At 40.6% G+C, this 6,384-nt stretch overlaps 1 pseudogene; it reads left to right on the top strand.

Annotated features, from left to right (window-relative positions):
• The first annotated feature begins 1,017 nt into the window (after positions 1-1,017).
• LOC122468988 lies at positions 1,018-2,715 on the top strand (annotated as a pseudogene).
• The last annotated feature ends 3,669 nt before the right edge of the window (positions 2,716-6,384 follow it).

The following is a 6,384-nucleotide window of genomic DNA, read 5'->3' as shown; positions in this document are numbered from 1 at the left end:
CTCTCTAACATTATAGTTTACCAAAAATTATTTTCAAAACAAAGTAATTCCTAAATTTAAAAATTCCTAATTTAAAAATTCCTAATAATTTCTTATTTTTTTATTTATTTTTTAAATTTTTTTTTCAACGTTTTTTATTCATTTTTGGGACAAAGAGAGACAGAGCATGAACGGGGGAGGGGCAGAGAGAGAGAGGGAGACACAGAATCGGAAACAGGCTCCAGGCTCCGAGCCATCAGCCCAGAGCCTGACTCAGGGCTCGAACTCCCGGACCGCGAGATCGTGACCTGGCTGAAGTCGGACGCTCAACCGACTGCGCCACCCAGGCGCCCCTCCTAATAATTTTTTAAATGACATACATCTATAGAATTTGAATTTAGAGAAGATTATCATCTTGATTGTTGATAATTGATATTTGCTGAGTTAGTAGCAGTGTCACTGGCTAAATTGCTCCCTAGAACATTCAGAATATTCTGTCATTATCAATATGAAATGTTGCACCTTTAAAATAAGACACAATAAACACATGTATCCATGTGTTTGTCTGCAAACAAATGAATAAATGTAGAGATGGATTAATAGCTTGGAGCCAGGTAAATTAGCAGGGATGGCAGGGATAATATATGAGAAAAATTCAGTTTAGTGTAAAATTTTGCCATATTCTGTTACCTGAATCTTCCTAAATCTATCTATCTCCTTTATGGTAGTATGAAGGTCTGAACACCATTACATGAGAGATTAGGAATTGGCATCATTCTGAAAACCCATTACACCGCTGTATCTCATTCAGTTGAATAGAATGCAAAAGGTCGGCCTGGCATTCACATTCTCTTTTCTCCAAGGAAAATCCACTGATTTCAGAATTCTTGTCAATCAGCTCTAGGAGCTGAGCAGAGCTTTTGACATCTTTGTGAAACAAAAGGGGATAAGTCTTGGACTTAAAGGTCCTGGGAGTACGCGGCTACCTGAAGAACAGCACCATTCTCCTAGTCTGCCCTGGGGTGTGACCTGGAAGCCATGGAGGTGCTGGTCCTGGCTGGATACCGCGTGCAGAAGGAGAACAAGCTGAGTCTGGCACCCCCGGGGACCTGGACTGGCAGGTGTGCAAAGGGCCCGCTCCGGGCTGGCTGCCCGGAGAGCAGAAGGATCTTGTGGCCTCTTCCCCTGAGCGCTTGGGCAGGAGATCCCAGAGACTCAGCCCAGCACCAGGGAGGTACCCTCACTCTACATACAGCTGAGGTTGCCCGGCCGAATCTTGAGGTCCCCAATGATGCTGCAAAGTGAACTTCAACTACAACCTGGAGCAGGCAGATGAGCTAAAGCTGCAAATTGAGGAGATGGTGGAAGTGATAAAGGGGAATGGGGGTGACTGGTGGCTGGTAAATAAGAACAAGCAGCTGGCAGCCTTCCCATCCAACTTTGTGGAGTTGCTGGACAGTGGGCTCCTAAGCCTCAGGAACCCAGACATGCCTTCAGTCAGCCCTGGTCTCCAGTAGGCCGCCCAAGCTGAGCAGCCTGACCTATGACAGCCCTCTAGACTACCTGCAGACAGTCTTCCGCACTGAGATCTACAGGGTCCTGTCCAACTACCAGCCTGAGGCCCCGGAGGAGTTGGTGCTGTGGAAGAAGGATGAGGTAAAAGTACTGAGGAAGACCATGGAGGTTAAGGAAGGTGGTATCTCGGGAATCAGCTCCTACTAAGGAATCAAAGAAGATGCTGCTCAGAACAGCCCTCCCTACAGTCAAGAAGCTGGTGACAGCCCCCCACTGGGCACAGCACAGCCAAACCATCTGAGACACCCAGTGGAGCCAGTTAGGAGTGCCCATCCCAGACTCAGGCTCCAGTGGCAGCTTCCTCAGGGGGGGTCCAGGCCACCCTGGCAGAAAGGGATTGAAAACCCAGGCTTCCTGGCAGGGCTCTGCAACCAATCACGAGAAAGGGCAGAGCAGCCTAGCAAAGGCCCCTTCTGTGAATAAAACCCCCACCCCAGAGAAGACTCTGTCTCCAGATAAAGCCCCCACCCCAGAGGAAACCCTGACTCCAGATAAGGTCCCCATCTCAGAGGAGGCCCTAACTCTGGAGTTCAAGGTTCTAGCCCCAAACAACCCCACCCTGGAGGAGAGCCTGACTGGACAAGTGCCCCCAGCTCAGACAGTGTCATTTCTGGGGATGAGGCCCCTGTCCCAGAAGTCCCACCTGAGGATGAAGCCCCTAGCCTAAAGATGGCCCTTCTTGGTGACAAGATCTCTACCCTAGAAAAGGTCTCGACCCCTGAGCAGGTGCTCTCTGAAGAGACCTTCACCAGAGACAACACTCAGTTCCATCACTTCTTTCTGGAGCAAGCCCTGCCAAAGTTCAAGTCTCTTGTAGCCAATAAGACTCAATCCCAAGAAGTCCACATGCCAGAGGAGCCCCACCTCTGCATGATGATGCACCATCTCCAACAGAGGGACAGCCCCCCCTTCCAGTCTAAATCCAATCCAGGGTCCATGCCTGCCCTTGAGAAGGCTACAACCCTCCTCTCCAAGGCACCTGGGAGCATGAGGCTACCTCGAAAGAGGCTGTACTCCCCAAAGAGGAAGTGCCCCAGAGAGAGCAGGTATCCTACTCTAAAGAATCCTCATCCCATCAAGTCAACTCCAGACCTCGAAGACACTCCCACCCTACTTTCCTTGGTCCCGCAAAATCTCAGGGACAGCGAACATGATAGGTGATATAATGAGGCTACAGGATGAGATGCAGTCTTTAAGGAAGTGTGGGAGCAGACGGGGAGTGCAGCTAGAGAGGAAGCTGGCCGACATCTGGGAGGAGCTGAAGACCGAGAAGTAGAAGCTCCAGCTGCTGGAGGTACAGATGAAGCAGGGGACTCAGGAGTTCAGGATCCAGGGCTCCATCCATGCACAGATGCAGAGGCACTGAGGATGGGGCAGGGAGGGACTAAGGCAGGACTCTGGGGGGGTCACATTCCGGCCACCTCCGTCCTTGCACACAACTTTGAGAAATGCAAAAACCTGCCTTGTACGTGGAGGGAAAAAAAAAAAAGACAGGAAGTAAAAAGAAAAGATTTTAAAACAAAAGGTCCCAGTAAAATCTCTCAAGCTCTAGATTAGGAACCTACAAGCTATGGTTTAAAAGAGTAAATAGGAAACGTGCCAGCCCTCATAAGGGCTGCAGCTACCTTCAAATGAAATAAGCATGTTTAAATAATCTAGTATCAACAGGATTCTTATCCACCTGACAGAAGTCAAGGCAAATCATCTCTGAGTAAAGATAATTGTGCCTTAAGCATCAAATTATTTTTACAAATTTTCACACCAATATCCAATTCTCAATCACAAATAAGCACATGAAGAGATGGATTAACTTGATGAAAAATAAACAATAAACAGTAGAAACAGATCTTCAGAGATAAGCAGATAAGCAAAAGAGACTTTAAAAATGAATATGTTGCTTAAGTTCGAGAAACCAAAAGACAAGAATAAGAATACTGCAGAAAACTAGAAAGTATTAAAAAAATAATAACCAATAGAAACTCTAACTGAAAGATACAAAACCAAAATGTAAAAGTACTGGATAGATTTAACAGCAAATTAGACACAACTGAAGAAAGAATTAGTAAACGATGAGGCAAGCTATAAAGAAAATAAGCATCTGAAAGCATGGAAAAACAAATGGAATATACAGAAGAGAATATAGAAGACATAGGGACATGGTAAAAAAAAAAATTACATGGTCTATTATATGTGTAATTGGAGAAGAAAGAGGTAATGAGGTGAGGTAATATTTGCAAAGATAACAGCTAAGAATTGTTACAGTCATACATTTCTACAGTCTCCAATTGTTACGATGCATTGGTATACTATAAATCATAAAAATGAATGACTTCTAGTTATATCAAAATAATATGGATTAATCTTACACACATAATATTAAAGGGAGGCAGCCAAACACAAATATGATTTATACATATAAAGTTCAAAAACAGACAAAATTATGTTATAATGTCAGAAGTCAGAATAGCAGTTATCTTTAAGACAGAAGAAGAAAATACTGATTGAAGAGTCATAAGGCAGGCTTCTGAGTGCTGACAGTGTTCTATGTGTTGACTTTGGTGTCAGTTACCCAGGCATATTCACTTTGCAATATATATATAAATATACATAGTTTACATTGTATAAATTTGTTATACTTCATATAAAAGTTTAAAAATAAAGCAAAATAATAAGTATAATATGCTTTTGGTAGAGAAAAATATTAACTCCAAAAACAAAAATAAATTTATTTTTGTAATATTTATTTATTTTGAGAGGGAGAGAAAGAGGAGAGGGACAGAGAGAGAGAGAGAGAGAGAGAGAGAGAGAGAGAGAAAGAGAAAGAGAAAGAGAGAGAGAATCCCAAGCAGGCTCCACACTGTCAGCACAGAGCTGGATATGGGGCTCAATCTCACAAACCACGAGATCATGACCTGAGCAGAAAGCAAGAGTCAGACATGTAACCCACTGAACCACTCAGGTATCCCAAGAAATTTATCATTTTAATATGGTTCTTAAATTAAGAATTACATTTCAAGATTTACATTTTAAATATGTAACTATTAGTAAGACTATAGACTGTTCCACAGTTTCTGTAATTTAGGACTCCTCTGATGAAAAAAAAAGGTTTACTACAGCTCACTCTAGCAAAAAGAAACTTTGTAATTATACTTATAAAATTTTTCCAGTATTTTCAATTTTTCTGATTTCCAAAATGGTCACATAGAATATATAAATACTGAAAGCTGCGTGTGAATGTCTTTCCTTTTTCAGAAACATGACTTCTATATACTAAGTAACATATATGCGCAAAGAACCTGCTAGTCATAATATCCATTCTGGTTCAGATTCAAGGCAGCAAGTTATAAGAGGGATCCCTTTTAAATTATCTGATTAAGTTAACTGAGCAAATCTTGATTGCTTGCTTGATATGGAATCACTGATATACAAAAATTTTGTGATGAAATCTGAAACCTTAAATTATATTTTAATGAGACTTGAAGAAAGTATATATCATCACCAATAGTTGAAACTATTTAGTGATTTTAACAAGGTATCAATATGCCAAACACAAAGAAAATATGTGAAATCTCATTATTAGGTGTGAATGCTAAAATTGAGGGGTCATTTCATTGTTTAACAAATTCTTAGGAACAGGAAACCTAATCATTTACAATGATTACTGTTGATAATCTAAAGCATGAATTACTCTGAGACTTGCCAAGAGAGATGTGAGAAGACATTTCTTCAATCAAGTGTAAGAAAAGCCATAGAGATCAACTTTAATAATAAATAAGTGTTTAAATGTCAAGAGAAATGTTATAAAAACTAATCTATATATCTCTGCACTATTTTTTAAACTTCTTTTCATGTAGTTTTATCCTTTTAAAGAGGGCAACTTATGAAAGAATAACAAAATTGAAATGTACGTCACTGAAAATTTTTTTCATATAAATAAATCCATGAATCAGCATGTACATAGAGATACACTTATATCTGTATCATTGCACTTAACACGTCATCCTAAAACTGTATATTTATTTATTCCCCCAGTGCCTTGTAAGCAGTACATAGGCAGGAGACAATATCTTGTTTACATTCCCAGGACCTTACACAATATGATGCTCACTAAACACTTGCTGCACTTAACTGAGACTTAAAAAATAGTCTTATTTCAGCAATCCCCCCAACTTAAATTATAACAGCAAATTTACACTAGTGCCCCATTTTATTATTTAAAATAAGGAGCATAGAAATAAGGCCTGTGGGCAGAGACCATTGTCTGCTTCTCAAAATTCATGCCCTTCCTCATTATTAATAATAGAACTCCAATTTTTAGCTGTGCACTTGCCATCCAGTAAAAAGACCTTTCCTTGCTTCCCTTGCAGTTTAGTACAGTCGTGTTAGCAAGGCCATTCAGGAAATGAGTACTTTCAAAAGGAGAAGGCAAGTAAACAAATTATATATTAAAGTACAAAATATACACGATAAAACTAAGTATATTATCAAATTCAGAATGCTCTAATACCACCATATGGTAGTGTGTTAACCACCTAACTATATAAGAATAAAAGTACAAGCTATTGTAACTATAGCTACAATAATTTGTTAATGAATACACAATATAAAAAAAGGTAAATTGTGAGGTATTCACAATTTACAGTTGTAAATTTACAAAGGTAAATCAAGAGTGTCCAACTCTTGATTTCAGCTCAGGTCATGATCTCATGGTTGTGAGATGGAGCTTTGAGTCAGGCTCCACGTTGGGTATGGAGCCTGCTTAAGATTTCTCTCTCTCTCTCTCTCTCTCTCTCTCTCTGTCCCCCCTCCCTCTTTCTCTCCCTTTCCCTC

This window comes from Prionailurus bengalensis, chromosome B1 (genome assembly GCF_016509475.1).
Source record: "Prionailurus bengalensis isolate Pbe53 chromosome B1, Fcat_Pben_1.1_paternal_pri, whole genome shotgun sequence".
NCBI lineage: Eukaryota > Metazoa > Chordata > Mammalia > Carnivora > Felidae > Prionailurus > Prionailurus bengalensis.
This window is presented reverse-complemented; position numbering and strand designations above follow the sequence as displayed.